At 40.4% G+C, this 18,842-nt stretch overlaps 1 long non-coding RNA gene across 1 annotated transcript in view; it reads right to left on the bottom strand.

Moving 5' to 3' along the window:
- Positions 1-12,560: 12,560 nt before the first annotated feature.
- The window catches only part of LOC144377232 (uncharacterized), an 85,723-nt gene continuing 79,441 nt past the window's right edge, over positions 12,561-18,842 (bottom strand). The window contains exon 2 of the long non-coding RNA XR_013437997.1: positions 12,561-17,001. This is a non-coding gene — a long non-coding RNA (uncharacterized LOC144377232). The remainder of the gene's footprint in view (positions 17,002-18,842) is intronic.

Raw genomic sequence — 18,842 nt, 5'->3', positions numbered from 1 at the left:
TCCTTCTCAATTCTGCTGTCAATCCCCTCTGCATCTTTCTCCCAAAGTGTGAGCATAAATACCTCCATTCATAGTTCTAATCATGCCCAACACAAAGGTGTAGTGTTTTCAATATTTTGACTGAAGTTGAGGAAAAAGGAAACTGTAAGTAGTAAAAAGTTAAATTAAGATCATATTATGATAAATAAGTCTTCCAAAATCACTGGCCAATCTCTCCATTAGAGCTTCAAATGGTCTTTTCTTTTCTCAATTTTTTTTCTATGTGTGATCAAGGCTCACTGACCACTCACAGACAGGAGCCTCTTCAGTGTGTCCACCCTCCTTCAAGTTCACGTGACCCATTCTGACTCTCTGGCTCCAATCAAAGGAATCAAAACTCATGCAGTTTATGATATTCTCTCCAAAGACATATATGAAGACCGCCTTATTTATTAAACAGAATATCCAACATCTTAGTCTGAGGTATATAAATATGGACAATTTCTCTCATTTAAAGACTTCTTAAGAAAAATGGGTGGTCTCTTCTTCAAAGTTGCATTAATATGATGCTTTAAAAGATTGTCACTTCCAGTACATGGAAGCCTCACAGAATGAGCTCAAGCTTCTACCTTACAATGTTGAAACTGCACATGATTCCCCAAATGTTAAATTTCAACTATTTTAAGATTCATTTTCTACCTCAAGAAATAGAAAATATTCAAATAGCATCTGAGGTGGGGGGGGGGGAATCTCCCTTATAGAGAACATGAAAGAACATATATCTAATTAGTTAGTATTCTTAGGGAAGATTAGAGAAAGCTCCTTGCAAGAGGTGTCATCTGAGCTAAAATGAGGGATGAGTTTACATTCTCTCTGGAAACCACAAAGCTGCTAGTCAATTCATCCTGTGGGTGATAAAGAATGGTAAGAACAGGAATCAGAATGCCCTTTTAGGCCCATCTCACCTCCATTAGTTTTATTGAACCTTGAAATGGCTTTTGAAGTTAACAATCACCCCAGAGGATACAAAGTTAGACACTTTAAAAAAAAAGACATTTAAGTTTTGTAAGTTCCCCAGTTAATCCATCAAACACATTTCAGTCTTAGGAAGCAGTGTGTAAACTCTATCAAGGGCATCTGAGGTTCCCTAGGAAACATCTATAGCCAGACAAACAGATAACACTTAATAGAGATAAAGAGAGTCCAAGGAAAGCTATGGAATCACCTTTCAGCAAGGTGTATTCATTTAAAGAACATGATGTGTTGTTTTTTTTTCTTTTGTGGAACCCTCTTGGTGTTGGGAAGGAAGGTGCAGAGGAGAAAGAGTATGAGAGCTTGTTAGATTGTGATCTGAATATATCTTTCCTTGACTTACCTAGTTAATTATCCCAAACTCCAATTCAGCAAAGAAGCCTAGACATATACTGTATCCTAAAAAACTGTAATTAAAGAAACAGAACAACCCAAAGGCAGCTGCTGATTACTTCCTGAAGGACATTAGAAGGCACCCAGACCACTAACAAACCAGTGGGGAAAAAAATAAGAATTGAGAAGTATGAATTCTGCATATATTAGTGGAAAAAAGTTTTCTTTAATTAAAAGACAGCTATTAAGACAATTCCTTTACTAATGAAAAGAATAAATTGAACTTGCTAGACATCTCAGCTCATTTGAATCCCTATTTTGAATAAGGCTGAAAAGGTTTCCATCATAAGCTATGTCAGAGAGTTAAGGAAAAGTGTCAGAGGGTCTATAGGGGTGGCTGGACCAGGCCCTAAGGTAGGGTTTCTGAAGTGCTTAGATGGATGGATCATTTTAGGTTTATGCCTATTTGCCTGCTGCTGTATTGCCAAGCATGTAAAACAGCTCTGGCCCTAGGACATACTCAGATATATATATATATATATGAAGAGAGAGAAATGTACACATATAAGCATACATGTTTATATATGTTGAATGACTGAGGGAATGAATAGGTGCTTACCAGGCCAAAATAGTCCTTTTGTTTTTAGTCTCCCTTGAGGGTCTGGCTTTTCCTTATCCCAAGTGTAAGTCAACCAGAATCAATAGCAGGGTAACAGTAATGTGATCGATATTAACCCAGCAAAAGAGGTCAAGAGACCTGCCCTGTGTCACAAACTAATGTGCAGGTCAACATCTTCTCTCTCGAGAGGTTCCTATTTAGAAGACGCTAAAAATTGTATCCTTGATTTCGTTCATTTCCTAGCAAGGAGAAGCACTTGATGCGACTGTAGAACGCTTTGCAAGGGCTCAGCAGCTCTGCTGAAAGTCATCAAGAAAGCTGTTCGTTTCCTCCTGTAATTCTGGACTCAATGCATTTGTCTCAGGCTCCTGGTGATCTGGGACAGCACATTATCTGATGCCGTCCAGGGCCATGCCACTTAGGAAGTTTTGCTTATGTCAACATTATGCGCTGCACACATTTTTTTCTTTTGCTGGGGGCAGCTAAAAGTAAGTGACACTAATTTCTATTCTGCAGTTATCCAAATATTGCACTCACAACACAATCCATAAACATAATGACTACTCATCAATAAAACAGAGGAATGTCTGAGAAACCATAATTGTCACCCCCCAAAATTTAAAAAATAAAAAGAAACAACAAAAATGCTGGCAAATGGTAGGTCCCTTATCTTAATTACAGGCTTATTTGCATTTAAATGAAGGTTATTCTATAATTACTACTGAATGTTTTGTGTTGGAGTTGAAAAACCACTCTGCAGGCTGTCAGCCCATTTCCTTTTCATTTTCTCTTGTCATTCTTCTTCTCCTTAATCGTCTGACACAGACAGCCATGGAGAGGTGCTGGCTCTTAATTCCCTTTCCAAAAACATCTCCACCTCAGGGCACCTTGTGGATTCCCAGGCATCTCACTGCAGCCCTGCAGGATAGTGCCAAGAGAATTAGAGATACTTCCTTCTTCTCACAATAAACAACCCAATAACTGCCACCCTGATAGAGGAGTTAACTCAGACTGGCTGTGCATTGGCTGGGATGCTGGGGATCCCTACTCTCTTCCCTGTGTCCCTAAGATACCCTGCACAACCATACTTTTCATCAACCAATATGGCTGATTCTCGTTTTTTTTCAATAAACACTGTTCGGTGGAGTCATCGCAAACACTGAACTAGCAAATATAAAAACCTTGCACTGAGGGAGAAGGAGTGGATCAGGCAAGGCTTTGGCTACCTTGTTTCATATATGCTTCTCCTAAGATATGTTTTATTTAATAAATACCATTGATTCATTAACTTTGAACTCTTTCACAATGATGCTGTAACATGTCTGAATGAAGCTTTTCTGACACAGGTATTTGACCATAAGGCATATCAAAGCCTTCTTGCACATAGGAGACCACTTCAGCTTTATTCTGGGGACCATTTTAAACAGAAAGACACCAAGAAAAACACACAAATATGAGAAAACACGGTACTAAACAGTCTGCACAAGGAACTCTTGTTTAAATATGAGAAATGAAACAGGCAGAGCATCACCTTTTTCCACTCAGCTGAAAATGTGCACATTGAGTCACTAAAATTTTTTGCATTTCTGCCCGTGTCCATGAATAACTATAAAAGCACCATGGGTATCGATCTGGGGAGTTACAAATAAATTTTAATTCACAAAAGCCAATCCATGAATACAGTAATTAAGGTGAACTGTTTCTCTTTGGATGCATCCAAGCACAAAAAATAATAATCATAAAAAGGTGCCACCCCAGGCAAGGTGTGTTCCACGAATTTGACCAGTGGGACTGAAGCTCCTTGCAGAGAAAGAGAGATGGTATAAAATGAAGTAGGTATCAGAAAGGGAGGCAAAAACTATATATTACTGAACCAAGTCAGGTAAATGCACTTATTTATTGGTATTCATATGTCTTGAGGGCAGAAATGTCTCCTAGTGCCAAAAAGAGTCATACACAGCAGACACTTAACGAACACTGATTCACTCACATGGGTGTTCATCCTGTCAGTTCAGGATGAAATTTTACTGCTTCTAACAGAAAACTCCACGATATGGTAGCCTAAACAAGATCAGTGGGTGTTTTTTTTTTTCCCCCCACTTAATGAGAAATCCAGATGTGGACAGCTGCTATCATTGGATGTCAAAGCAAGAATCTGTGGAATCCACTCAGTCTTTGCTTCATGTTCTAAGACTCCAGCGCTAGTCACCACATCTCCATTCCAGGAGGAGGAAAGCACAAAAAGTGCACACGGCAGGTGAGTCTGGACCTTTTCAATGGTTTTTGTTTAACACTTTAAGAGTGTCACCCAGTGAATTCTCCACTGACATCTTATTGGCCATAACAGTGTCACCTGTCTGGTCCATTGTACCTAGAGTACAAAGAAGACAAGATGATTTCTTTGTAGCTGAATATAATGATGCCCCTAACTCACTCATGTTTGTAAGGAAGAAGGGGAGAGTGGAGCTGCCTGCAACCAGTAGTGTCTTTTCTTTGGGATGGAGGCTCATATTCCAACGAATGCCTTAGAAGTGATAGAAGTATTAGAGATAAGAGTCTCTTTAATAAGAGACTTAAATAATAATAGGACAAAGTTTGAGAGATGATGAAAAAGATCTACCAGGTCAAAAATACCTACATTCTTTCTCTTTCTATCAAGTTGTCCTTTCTATTGGAAGATAAAGGCTTTCCATAATTCACAACCAATTCAAAGACTGAACCATCAGCTTTAGTTTAAGCAACACCCATAGCCATGCTCATTTCTAATGTTATATTTTGAATGTATGTGTTGGTGGGTTCATTTAACAGGTCCTCAATCCTATGAGTTATGTATCTTGAGGCAACTATGTTTTGAAGTGGAAATTTCTCTTGCAGAGGAGATAGGAGAGACACAAACAAGAGAGCCAAAGTCAGTCTGCAGAGCTGAGAAAGGTTCTTCTGAAGAAGTGACACTAAGCCTTGACCTATAGGATCAATGGGATTCAATTAAATAACAGAGTGGAAGAAGAGCAAGAAGATTCAACTCCCAACATCCTTTGCAAATGTCAACACATGAAAATTAAATCAGGGCAAATGCCATGCTTAAGTGATAAGAGGAGCAAAGAGACCATCTTGGTTGTCTTTGCTAATTTATCAGAAATTCAAACCTATTGGAAAGCTTTGTGATATCCTGGCCGCTTAAAGCTATTTCTGGGCAGATGCCAATTCTGTGCTTTGGGTTGTCTATAGCCCTCTTGGGCTCTGCACTTGAATGTCCTTTGCACTGGGCATTTACCACCTAAGCCTGAAGGGCATGCAGCAAAGCAGCCTACTGTGTGGCTTGGCTTTAATTTGCACAGAGCAGGTGGCTCTCCCCCTGTGTGGGATGCAGAAGGCTGATACCCTTTGCTAACCCCTGCCAATTCTGCTCCTCCCCGGCTCTGACCTGCTGGGCTTTGTCTCTGTCCATGTGCAGGTAGGCACCTGGCACAGCAGATGTACCCAATGGCCATAGTACAGATGTCCCCAGGCATCTCTCTGTGAGTTCGTCCTCCACACAGCTGCCAGAGAGGGCTTTCCAAATGCAAATCGCATCATGTCCTTCTCCTACTTAGGAACCTCAGGTGGCTGCCCTAGAGGATAAAACCCAATCTCTAGCATGACATAAAGACCCTCCCCAATCTATCTTCTGCCTAATTTTCCAGATTCAACTCCCATACACATCTCCGACTCTCAAGCCACACTTCATTGCTTGCCATTTTCTAAATACATCATATTTATTTTCCTACTTATGTACCTTTGCACACCCTGTGTTCTCTGCATGGCACTTTAACACCCAGATCTTACATCAACTCCTTTATGGGGCCTGCCACAGTGCTCAGTAAGGATTAGCTTTTCTCTTTTCCTCTGAGAACTGCATTTGCGGTTCTTCTGTCTTAATGTAATTGTTGTTGAAAATATTTATTTGTATACACGTTTCCTACTGTACTTTTTAAATGCAGGGGCCAATTTTAACCCCGTGTGGACCCTTCCAGCATGTAGCACAGTGCCTGGTACTTCCCACAGGCTAAAACTCACTCATTTTGTGATTAACTATGATCCAATGAGCGTGTGTGGTTTTGCATTGGGCCGCAGCAGCTGCCTTTCTTAGATCAGTCAACTCAGATCCCTTGCTCGGTCCCAAACCCGAGGGTGTGCTACTGTGTGATGCTCCCTTTGGAAACACAAATGATCCCTGCACCACTGCAGACACACGGTTCTGCCTCAGCATCCTCCTTCCAACTAAAACATCCCTCAAACTTGAGTGTTCCTTTTTTTTTTTTTTTTTTCAGTTTCTAGGGAGTGAAAGTAGCTGAGTTTCCAATGGATCCTAAGTAAATCTGGGGCTCCCTGGCAGGGCAATTCAGGGGGCTTGCAGGCCTGGAGGCTCTGAATTGCTACAAAGAGTAAACCTTCCCCCTCAGTCTTTCCTACCCTCCTCCAGCCTCAGCTAAGAATAGCTTCACACCAGGGCCCACAGTCTACTGATGTCCCAGCCCAGTGTCTGGGGAAGAGAGGGTTGCTCTCATCAGCTCCCAGGGTTCTTGGGGCTCCTGTGCCATTGTTATTCCTCCTCTCCACCATTCTTTCCCTCTGTGCACAGTCTCTTCATCTCCTCCTCCTTTGAAAGAGGCCTCTGCATGCACGTTCGCCCCTCGCCCCCTGACAGGTGTGGGGAATGACCCCTTCCCTCCGCTGGGGGCCGTTTGCTTTGATGCTCCTGCTTTATAGAATGTCATTTGTATTCAGCCCTTTCCTCAGCTCGCTCTTGCCCAGTGTGTTTTGATGAGCTTCTCTCTGCACTCATATTGTCTCAGTCGTTAACCACCCATTTGCAAGTCTGTAATTTACTTTTGATCATTCATTTTATGAGGCGCACAGGGTAAAAAGCCGATTCTGTTCATCCCTTCTTTTCCACACCACCCCCACCACCACGGCTTCCTCAGTCTAGTTTGCAGCTAAAGATTCTTTCCAACTCACATACCCTGTTGCCTTATCATCTCATGGAGAGGCATTCCCTGTCTCTCACCTTCCTAGGAGAGGTTCTCTTGTGCTTCCCCTTCTGATGTGATTCATTAGTCTCAGTCTCTCTCTCTCTCTCTCTCTCTCTCTCTCTCTCTCTCTCTCTCTCTCTCTCTCTCTCTCTCTCTCTCTCTCTCTCTCTCTCTCTCTCTCTCTCTCTCTCTCTTTCTCTCTCTCTCTCTCTCTCTCTCTCCCTCCCTCCCCTTCTCCCTCCCTCTCATTCTCACTGCCTCCCTCTCTCCTTAGGGATTAGCTTCTCTGGAAAATGGAGTCGTTGGTAGAGGCAATTATTTGTGGGTTTATTTATATGATAGCCCCTATTGACAGCAGGAGGAATCACTGGCAGAACGGATAGGATTGTTCTGCCAGGAGCTAGACCCCCAGGAGGAGGAGCTCCAGCCGACCAGAACTAGCAACCCCTTCCCAAGCTGACATTCACAACCATTTTTTTTTTTGTTCAGCAGGAAACAGCCTCAGCCCAGAATGAGAAGGCAGCCACCTGCCAAACACAGCTCTGTGAACCTGGCTGCGTTTGATCCCTTCCATGGTCATCAGAATCTTTCCTGAACAAAAACTACTTACTGCCTCTTCTCTCAGACCAGGAGGGAGAAGAGTTGGCGGGCAGACAGGCACAGATGAATCTCCATTCCAGCTGAGCTTCTCGGGGTTCCCCTCATTTGTTTTCTTTCTCTTTTTCTCTTCAGAAACTTTTCCTAAAGCAGAAATAATCCCCCGTGGGCAGAGACCTTCCTAAGAACCCTTTTCAGTTGCTGTTGTCTCAGGACAGCTATGGGGGCTTGCACTCGCAGATCACACTCTCCTCCCAGCCCAGGAAGACACCTTGGATCCCCGGGATCTCTCCCCTCCTGCCTGCCCCCCCTTCCCCCTTAGGGTTCTTAAGGCCTACTGAGTAGGGCATTCAGGTGACTATACATGCCATGTATTTCATTGTATGGTCTAAACTGGGCATTTCTGAGAATTATAGGAGCCTGTAAGCATGGGTACACAAGGACAGCAACCATAAACCTCAACTGCCCCTATCACCCTGCCCCCAAGTCCTACTCGTAAGGATATTTCCTCAATGTGAAAAGGTAAAGAGTCCCTTACACCTTTCCCAAAGTTGCTCTAGAGAAAACATGAGTAATTTGAAATTCAAAGTGGGTTTTCAGGGATGGGTTGTGGCTCAGGGTAGAGCGCCTGCCCAGCATGTGCCAGGCACTGGGGTTGATCCCCAGCTCCACATAAAATAAATAAATAAACAAAAATAAAGGTATTATGTCCATCTACAACTAAAAAATATATATATATTGTTTTTATAAAGTGGGTTTTCACGCAAAAACAACGATCTAAGTGGAGGTTTCATTGCAAGTTCATGATGCAACATGGCAATCCATGTTTTTCTTTAGAACATGGTCTGAGTTTATCTAAGAATTTCAACAGGGTGTCACCTTCTGCTATGAGGCAACAGTGTTGTTTATAGTTTGTTCATTGTTTGTTTTATAGATTCAATGTTTCTCCCAATGGTTTCAGATAACCCACTGCAGATAATTGCTGGGGCCATGTCTGCTTCAGTCAATGAATCAAATGTAAGACGTGTGTGTGTGTGTGTGTGTGTGTGTGTGTGTGTGTGTGTGTGTTTAGGTAAAAGGCTTCCTTGTATTTCTAGAGATGTTAGGCGTATGGACTTCTGAGATACAGTGATGAGCTGTGACAAGCCTCCAGATGAGAGTCCTAATCAGGAAAGAGCATACGCCAGACACCTTTCAACTTGGGAAGACCAGCACCAAGTCATCTCACCCGAGAGGAGAGTGCTAAGAGAAGAGCTGGAAGATGCTTCAGAAGATACCTTGAGAATTTTAAGCAGAATGAGGAGCTTATTCTCAACTCCTTTTTATGTGAGGCCTGGTGATCTTTAAAAGAGATATCCTTTAGAGGAAATTAGCAAATCTAACATATCCTCATTGCTAATTAGTATCCTTGGGTGAAAAAAAAAAAGGAAATCTTAATAGGGGAACTTACTAAGCAAAGGAGATTTCCAAATGTGTCTAGAACATCATTTGTCTAATCCTTACAAATCACAACTTTGTGGGATTGCCAGCCTGTCCAAAATCTACAACAGTCAAATCAAGAAAGCATTCCAAGGCTTAGTCTGAGCTGCCTCAATAGGATCCAACTCTTTTTCTCCAGACCCTATATCATCTGTTGCTATCTTTCTTCACCTTATGTGATCTGGCCCTATCCCTCTACACCCTACATGATCTGATCCTATCCCTTTGTGGCCTAAAGATCTGTCCCTATGTCTCTCTACTCAATAGGTTTTGGCCCTATTCCTCTATTGGACCCTTCACTACAGACCCAGCGCAAGTTCTCCATTCTTTTCTCACCAGTCTATTCCAAACATTCCAAGCTTACTTTGTCCTCCAGCACTTGGGTCTCCAGCATACTACTATTATCCACTTTCAGTACCTGCTCCCCAACCTCCTAACAACCTTAGCCACCATTTCTCCTCCTTCCTAAATCCTCTGGTGGTTACAATCATTCTTTTTTTATCTCTGCTTTTTCAATGCATGGCCACTAAGCAACTCCAGCTATACAAAAAGCTCCTTGAGTTCAGAAGGAATTTTGTTAGGCAATAAATTTCTTAGGAAATTAGAGGCAATTTTATAAAAATCTAGCTAACCAATCTCCCCCCCACCACCAGTGTTGCTAGTGCTAAAGCACATTGTAGGCGCTCAGTACGTACTAGTTAATATGCACTGTTTGGAAAAGAGTCCAGCGTACTCTCATGGTTATCTATTTAGTATGAGCAGAACACTACCTTGTGAAAATTTAGGCTAAATGACAATAGCTGTGTATTCTAATTGGTATTGATTATTCAGCAGCTGGGCTCTGGGTGAGATGTAGGCTCCCAGAACACCAGATGAAAGGCTCAAGTTTCTGGTTGAAGGCGAAGAAGAAAAAATGAGAATGAGTAATGGGGTAGACTGTGTACAAAGGAAAGGTTTGGTTAGACAAGTGGTCCAGAAAGCAGACCTCAGAGGCTGCCCACACTAAAAAGCGTGAATCCATAGTATCTGCGAAACTTATACCATATGCAATTCCTTCTATAAGTACTACATATCTATTGATAAATAGGGTAAAACGTCTGCCCCAGGAGCTCCCAGCATAGCTTGGAAAACACATGGAACCAGCAAGACTTTATCCATTGTAAGAAGGGCTATAGCCAAAATGCAAATTAAAAGATAGGGAAGAAAGGAAATCGTTAATTCTTCCTGGGAATCCCAGGAAAACTTTATGGAACATGAAAACTTGGATCTGGGTTTTGATGCATAGATGTTTGCCAGATGAAAACCAGAAGAGGACATTTTATTGAGAGAACAGAATATTCAAAAGGAGTACATTAGGTAGAATTAGGAGCAACATAAAAAATTAGACTGTCATAGTCAGAGGCCCAGAGAAAATAAAGAAAATCCCAATTTAGAAGGAAAGGAACAGCAATGAAGGCAAATAATAGGATATCAAGGAGTTAGAACAAAGGCAGGAATAAGACATTTACAGGTGACTCGAGAACCCTGAGTGACAGCTCAGTCTTCAGTGTCCTATGGACCCTGACTGCCAAGCTGTGCTCTATTACACCAGGGTGTATCTGTCTTACTCCAGTAGCACAAAATAGCTGCAGGTCACGACTGCCCTGAGAAGTACAGGTTTGTGGAACAAATATTTACGAAGTCCTTAATATATACCAAGCATTCAATGCACCTGGGTCTGCAAAATCTAAGAAAACAACAAAGGAATTAACAAGAATTGCTAGTAGCTTAGGATCTAGGCCAAAGACAGAGAAGCAAAACTGCTTATTTTTAGTGTGGAGGTTATGGCAGGTCAAGGAATGACAATGATCTAGAGGTAACAGCATAGGAAGGGGGCCTCAAGAATCTGCAGGTGGCTTTATGCAGTTTAAATTATCATCTTGCTTATTTATTGTTGTTAGTGTGGAGATTTGTACCTGCTTAAGCCAAACTCTATACCTTCAGCTCCATAAAGAGATATATGGTGGTCAAAGTCAGAAGACTCAAGTCTCTTTTTTAAAAATTATAATATTGTTGGGCTGGGGCTATAGCTCAGTGGTAAAGCACTTGCCTAACATGTATGAGGCACTGGGTTTGATCCTCAACACCATATAAGAATAAATAAAGATATTGTGTGTTCATCTACAACTAAAAAAAATTTTTAAAAATATAATATTGTTAATCTTGTCTTTATCTGGCTTAATAATATAGAACAAAATTTAATCTTACTTTTTTCCACTTCCTCTTCTCAGAAACCCCCAAAAGAAAAACTAAAAACTAATATTAAAACATAACCCTTTTCCTCAAAGGTTTTTCAGCATATGTGGACAGTGTATGGTAAGTTGTGGCCAAAGGATGCATGTTCCAGTTCTCACTAGAAAGCAACTTTTAGAAAAATACATGGATGTATTTCAAAATTCTTATATGCCTATGAGTGTGTCTAAGTATGTATTAAGGAAAACTAGAAAGTTATTCAACGTTTGAGACCAACTGGTTTTGATTGTATTTCCAAGTGTTTCTGTACTTTGAATAGTCAGCCTCCACCTGGATTCAACCAATCAGAGATATGTGACCTGAAAACATACTAAATATGTGCAGATATTTTTCTTGTCATTATTTCCTAAACAACACACTACAACAACTATTTACCTAGCATTTTCCTTATTTTCAGTATTATAAGTAATCAAGAGTTGATTTAAAGTCTAAGAGAGAATAGGTTGTAAGCATCCACAGATGTTTGGTATCAATGGAGGATCCAAGAGCCAGTCCCTGAAGGATGTTGAGGATGACTGTATACTGTTCTGACATTTGCCCTTCTTGCCTAATACATTGTTTGAGGTACTCTTTTCTAATATAAAATAAGGCAAGAGGAGAAGGAGTTGACATTCTATGGGCCTTGTTTCCTCAATTAAGCTGTGGTCTTCTCTCCTTGAAGAGTACTTGATATTCCCATTTTTATTCCTCAAATAATGGTCTCCATGACAAACACTGTGTTTGCTTGCTTCCACTGGGCCTGCTTGCTTCCATCCTATCCTCCGCTCCTATGACACTACTGTCCTCACTTGGATCACAGCTCTCTGCTGTCTGTGGACCAATGCCTCAGCCTTTCCTCACTCCAGCCCTACCCGGGGAAACAGTTACCATGACACAAGCTAGGGAGGCCTGCTTTTACCACCTGTTCACTACCCAGCCTCCACCTGTTCCTTTCTAACAGAATTCCTACCCAAGCCAGGATTCAGTAGCCCACCTGTTTCAAGGCAAACTGGGTCTCTCCCAGGCCCAGCACTGACTCTTGTTCCTCTAAGCAGCAGTTCCCAAACTCTTGGTCTCAGGTGCTCTGAACACTCTTCACAATAATTGGAGAACCTCAAGAAGATGTTGTTTATGTGAGTTACACCTAATGGTATTTACCATATTAGAACTGAAAATCAAGAAATTTTTAAAATATTTGTAAATTCATTTTATGAGAACAATGGTAAACCCAGTGTATGTTAACATAAACAACATATTTTTAATGAAAAAAAAGAACTACATGTTCCAAAACAATTTGGTGAGATAAGCAGCATTGGTTTACACTTTGTAAATCTCTTTAACGTATGGCTTAATAGAAGACAGCTGGATCCCCCTCACTGCTTCTCCAGTCAATCTGTTGTGATATTTGTTTTGGTTGAAGTAGATAAAGAAAACTGAGCCTTTAATTACACAGGTATGTAATTCTAAAAAGAGAGAGAGAAGAGCATTTCCAAGGCAGGTGATTATGGATATTCTTCTTTGATATTACAAAACTTGACAAGTGGTAGTTTAGCCTACTTGCAATGTAAAATCTTAAGCTAAGTCAATGAACTTTCCATATCTGGAACTTATGTTGATTTATCTTGTTATTTAAATGGATCATTTACTCCTGTATGATTTTGTAACAGCATGCCTTGGTCATTTAGAAAATATTGGTTCACTGAATTATGCAGATCTCCCAAATGTTGAGTTATTTCACTATACAGTATCAAAAAACAACACTTATTAACATCACCACTAATTTCATCAGGAAAAAAAATCTTTTAGGTATTGAAAAAAGTCAAGCTGACACAGATACAATTTTTCCAAAATTCTAATTTTCATTTGAAAGCCCAAATTTTGTTATTGGCAACAAATGTTAGCTGTTTTCCTTGAAGTGACTCACTCCATTCATTTTTGAGAAAATGCCTGCCAAATACCCAAGTCTGAATAACCATCATTTGTCTGTTGTTCTTTCCAGGAAAAATGGTGTACTATGAAAACAGTGAATTTTTCAGTTTATAACTCAAAATCATGCAAGTTCTTTGCTTCAAGATAACCAGACAACCGTCATACACTGCTTCATTTATACTTCTCAGGAGTAGCAGAGAATGCTAAAAAAACACGTCTTTAAGTGCCAAGACAATAAAATTAGTAACTTTTATTGCTTCATCAAGGACACTTTAAACTGAAACTGGCATGTTTCTTTCCTGTGAGCAAGTGGCAGTGAGCAAGAACCTGTGAGCACTGATACAATGGGGTGCCACTGCCTTGATCCATGCTAAGAAGCTGGCAATTGTACTTGCCATTGCTTTAGCAATCTATTTGTTTAGTCCTGCTCGGTGCTGATGAGGAGACTTTGTCCTGCCCTGTGCTTATGAGGAGACTTTGTCCTGTAACTGATATGTTGAGAGACTTCTTGGAAGGTCTCACTTGAAAAAGAAACAAAGACACAGGTATTTTCTTTGTGACTCTAGACATTGACAACATCTGTGATTCCTGAAGCTGCAGTAGCCTTCTGGCAACCATGAGAAAAAAAGCCAGGAGCTACTTATCAACATGGTCATACCCTGTCTTGGAACTCCTTGTTCTGTGGGACAATAAATGTCTTATTGGTCAAGCCATTTTTAGCTGTATTTCCTTTTACTTGAAATGATACAGTTCTTGACCTTGCAGTCAAACTGGATTGAATATTAGCTTATACATTTTTATGTAGTCCAGTCTTCCCAGTTAAATTATAAACTAATTGAGAAAAAAGACCTTTAAAGAGAGTTGCTTTATACATGATAAACAAGGGCAGAAAAAAAAAATCAGGATGAATGTGATGAGCTTAACTTCAGCAAATTTACCTGTAATTATCTGCCCTAGTTTCACTCTATACTTTTGCTTCCAAAGCTTAGATAAATTTCTCTTATTCTGGTAAGATTCAGATTTTTTTCCCTTATAGGTTTCCATCATTCATATCATATTTTGCAAACTTTCTCCAGGTATTAGCTTCAGTAAATGTTACTTACTGTCTGACCTGTCCCTAAAGCCCCCAGTCCCCATGCTAAAATATTAGGCAAGTATGGTTATTAAAAAATCTACAATAATAACATAATGAGCTCAGTTATGAAATAGATATGTAATCAGCATTTAAGAAGTAGATTGTATTAGCAACAAACATATCTTGGAGAACAGATATCTGCAATCCCATTTGTCTCAAAGTCATGGTTATTTGGTTTTCCTTCCTGAAAAATTTTTGAGATGGAGGTGCCCTTGTTTCTATATTCACCTTATAGAGATTTTCTGGAATGTTCCTCACTCCATGCATTGAACTTTGGACATAGCCAACAACTTTCTCTCATTTCCATTCCTAGTCAATTGTCTGAAAACTAAAAATCTTCCACTTAGTGTGACTTGAGTAATTAAATTAGCCAGTCTGGGCCTCAGTTTTCTTATTGACAAAAGAAGAACAGGACCTACTTCATGCTAATAAATGCATCGATGAACATAATATACTTTGAAAAATATCTGTCATCTCTTAAGAGCTCAACAAAAATTAGGTGTTATTGCTTTTTGATCATTTTTACCAGTATGGCCACTTTGCCTAAACATGCTGATTCTGCACCGTTTCCTATAAGGCTGTACTCTCCCGTTTTTCCACCTTCTGGCAAGTATCATGGAGCTATTAGCAGTTACTGCTCTTTCCTGTTTACCCTTGAGATACATGAAAAGTTATAGAAAATAGTAAGAGCTTATACTATTTTCAGAGAAGAAGAGGGTTTCACAGCTTTTTTCTAGTAATTTCCATCGTATCTACTTCTGTCCTATTTCTTTTCTTCCATTGCACAGACCTTCATGTTTGGGGCCCTCCTTCTTTATCTAATCCCTCCATCTTCAACTGTCCCTCTACACATATCTACATATTTGAGTTTCATTCCATTTGTGTTCCTAGAGCATTTAGGGGAAAAACAAATTTATCCTTGTCATTCTTATTGACTTTGTGGTCAGAATTGGAATCTCAAGCAATTGATTTTTTGTTTGTGTATAGTTTTGATATACCACAGTTCAGTCATTTTTTAGAAGGACAAAGGGCCTCTGGCAGATGGTGGATTTCCCTTGTCTGATCGAACACCAGTTCAACTCTTAGGTTTCAGAAATTAACACTTCCCACAAGAGCACTTTGGAAAACAAGAAAAAATATATTTTCATCTCCTTTGGCAAAGGTCCTGGTTGATTCTGTACCTTTAAGACCCTAAGACAGCTTAAGGGACAAGGATCTGGGAAGAAGGATCAAAGGCTCCTGATTCCTGAATACCATAATTTCCAAACCCCTCCTCCAAGTGATATCTCATCCAAGGGCCAGAAGCCTGAGATAATATCTTTTCCTCATTTATTGACTCCTCTAGAGATCTTTCCAAGTTTTTTTTCCGATAAATTCTGGTTTGTTTCACTTTTCTTCCTCAGGCATTTTGCTTCAGTTAATACTTTTGGGGTTGTTGTTGTTGTTTTGCAGGGGATGGGATGTGTGTGGAATTTTTACCTGTTTTCTGGCCAAACGCACTTTCCAAAACCATTTCATTTAGATGCAAAAATTATTTTCCTTAAGCTCCTGAGTGTTGCTCATCCATGTCCACTCCACAGCAGGGCTCATCTGGGATTTAAGACAATTAAAAACACCAAGACAACCAGGGGTAAGGGAAGGGTTACCAGTAAAATCACCCAAATCAGAATACATTTGAATGTGAAGAGAGACTTTGAATATCCCTGAGCAAACCAGAAAATATTGTCACCCTCCTATATGGAGATTGATACTACTATCTCCAGTGTGAATCAATAATATAGTGCAAATTCTCTGCAACTGAGTTCTCCTAGTCCCATACTGACTTTGGATTAGAATTTGAGGCAGCTCAGTAAAGTGTGCATTCAAGCCCCCAGAAGTGGTCAGTATAAAATGTATTGAAATCTCTAGTCACCTTCATCTATAATAAACTCTCTGCTGCCCCCATGTGGTGTATTTTCTTTTTTATCGGTCTTCTTTAGTTATATACGACAGTTGATTTCATTTTGATATAATTATACAAGCATGTAATAATATATCTTATTTTAATTAGGACTCCATTCTTATAGATGTACATGATGGTGGAATTCACGATGTTGTATTCATATAAGTACAGAGGAAAATTATTTCACATCCATTCCACTGTCTTTCTCCCATTGGGGATTAGTTTTCACATACAAGCAAAACCAAATTTTTGGAACTGGTTGTTTATTTCACTTAGCCTGCTGGTCTCCAGATCCATCCATTTACTTGAATGTCATAAAGTTATTCTTCTTTATGGCTGAGTAATACTCCATTGTGTGTGTGTGTGTGTGTGTATCACATTTTCTTTATTCATTCTTCTATTAAAGGGGACCTCCAAGGGCTCCATAGCTTAGCTATTGTGAATTGAGCTGCTTTCAACATTGTTGTGGCTGCATCACTGTAAGGTGCTGATTTTAAATCCTTTGGATATATACCAAGTGGTGGGATAGCTGCGTCCAATGGTGGTTCCATTGCTAGCTTTTTGAAGAATCTCCATACTTCTTTTCAGAGTGGTTGCACCAATTTTCAGTTCTACCAGCAATGTACCTTTCAAGAACTTTTGTTTGGGCAAGAAAATTCTCCCATTCCTCATTCTGGAGAAGAATCAAAAACATGCAATTAATGACCTCTGTGGGAAAGAGGGAAATGAAAAAAAAGGGGAGGTGAAAGCAGTGATGTTGATATCCTACAATCACTACCATTGTTGGTAGACCTAAAAGTAATTTTATTCCTGTGCCTCATCCCTTTCTTGTCATAAGAGTCATTATGATCTGGCTCATGGTTCCATTACCAACACAAGAAATGGATTGGGGATTGAAGCTTGTGCCAGACACACACCTGCATGGAACCACAATGGATCACATGGGGTGGGCAAAGAGTGAATTTTGGATTAACTCTTTGAGGATCCAGAAAGCTTGTAAGCTTCTCAGGGAAGCACTAGAGGTCAGACAGGTGGCTAGAAGTCAGGAAGGCAGTGTGCGGACTAAGTGGCTTCATCTAAAAAAGAGCTGAGTAAGAAGAGAGCAAGGCAGGGCTGAGCAGGAGCAGAACATAGTTGGAATCTCATCAGCAGCAAGGCAGGGCTTCAGAGGGTCAACAAATAAGAGCCATAAGGCAGGAGGTCAGGTCAGAATAACCACAGATGAGTTTGACTGAGGAAGAGAAATAAATGTCAACAGAATCTTTCACCATCAGAAAGCCCTTCAATGGAGAGTATCCTGTCACCTCCACCTAGCACCTCCAGTCATTAAAGACAGAAACCCCTCAAGGAACAATAGGCTACGTAGTTAGAGAAAATCATACCCAGATCTAAAATCATACCTGGGTCTCCCGGTCCACCAAACGCTGATCATTTAGCATCAAGACTTCCGTGTGCCTACACAATTAAAGCATCTCAAAAACAAAGAAGAACTCCTGCCCTAATCTGATTCATTATCTGGCGTTAGGTGCCTAATACAACACAGGAGCAAAGAACAAGAGCAAAGAAAGCCAATCAATCTTCCTCTGGACTTCCTTCTTTCAACAGTAGGCCCCAGTTTCCCCTCCACCTGATCTGGGCACAGTTCCTAAGTGCTTGAACCTAGATGTCAATGTTTGCCCTCAAAATCTTGGTGTTGTAACCTCAGGGAAAACAACTTGGTGATGAATGGCTGATAATACACCTGCCAAATTCCACCTATGGCTGAGATCCTTCTGCTGGTTCCTCACATTCAAAGAGCCTTATTTTTCTTCAAGTACTATCTGAGCTGTCTCTGCGGATTAGTGTTTATATGCAGCAAGTGCTGCAGTTAGTTAATAATGTCAAGATCGTTGAGCCTCCCTAATGAAAGAGATACACAACATCAACTGTCATTTTAAACAAACATGCAATCAGGGTAGCAGTGCTGGAAATATGATCTGCCTAATTTCATGGAGATGATGCAAGAGCCAGGCTGCTTTCTCAGTGTTTCCACTGGCGAGCTCCATTTCACAGGATTTCAGGGGGGAAACGGTGGATTTTCACAAGAACCGCAAAATTGTCGGTTCTGTGAAAAAGAAATTGCTTTAGCAGCTGGAATCCAGGAGGACAAATAGGTGCACTGATTATATCTTCATTGTTCACCAGAGCCACAGCACTCAGCAAGTTGTAATTATGCTGTGAAGAGCTCAGCTCTGATAGTCAAGTCTTTCCCCATGTGAATATAAACAGTATTATTCTATTTGTTATCAAAGGCTTGCAGCCAATCCTGCACTGCAGTCTGTGTGTGTGTGTGTGTGTGTGTGTATGAATATATATATATTCATATATTGCAAGTCTATAGAATCAAGCTCTGGCCTGCTTGGTTCAAACAGAGTAAAGCCATGGACACATTGATATTCAGCCCAATAAAGTTTCAGATGTGACTAGTCCCACCCAGTTGACTCATTGACCAATAGTCATACAAAAGGAATAAAA

The sequence above is a fragment of the Ictidomys tridecemlineatus genome, chromosome 4 (genome assembly GCF_052094955.1).
Source record: "Ictidomys tridecemlineatus isolate mIctTri1 chromosome 4, mIctTri1.hap1, whole genome shotgun sequence".
Lineage (NCBI taxonomy): Eukaryota > Metazoa > Chordata > Mammalia > Rodentia > Sciuridae > Ictidomys > Ictidomys tridecemlineatus.
Note: the sequence above shows the minus strand (reverse complement) of the source record. Positions and strands in the feature narration are given on the sequence as shown.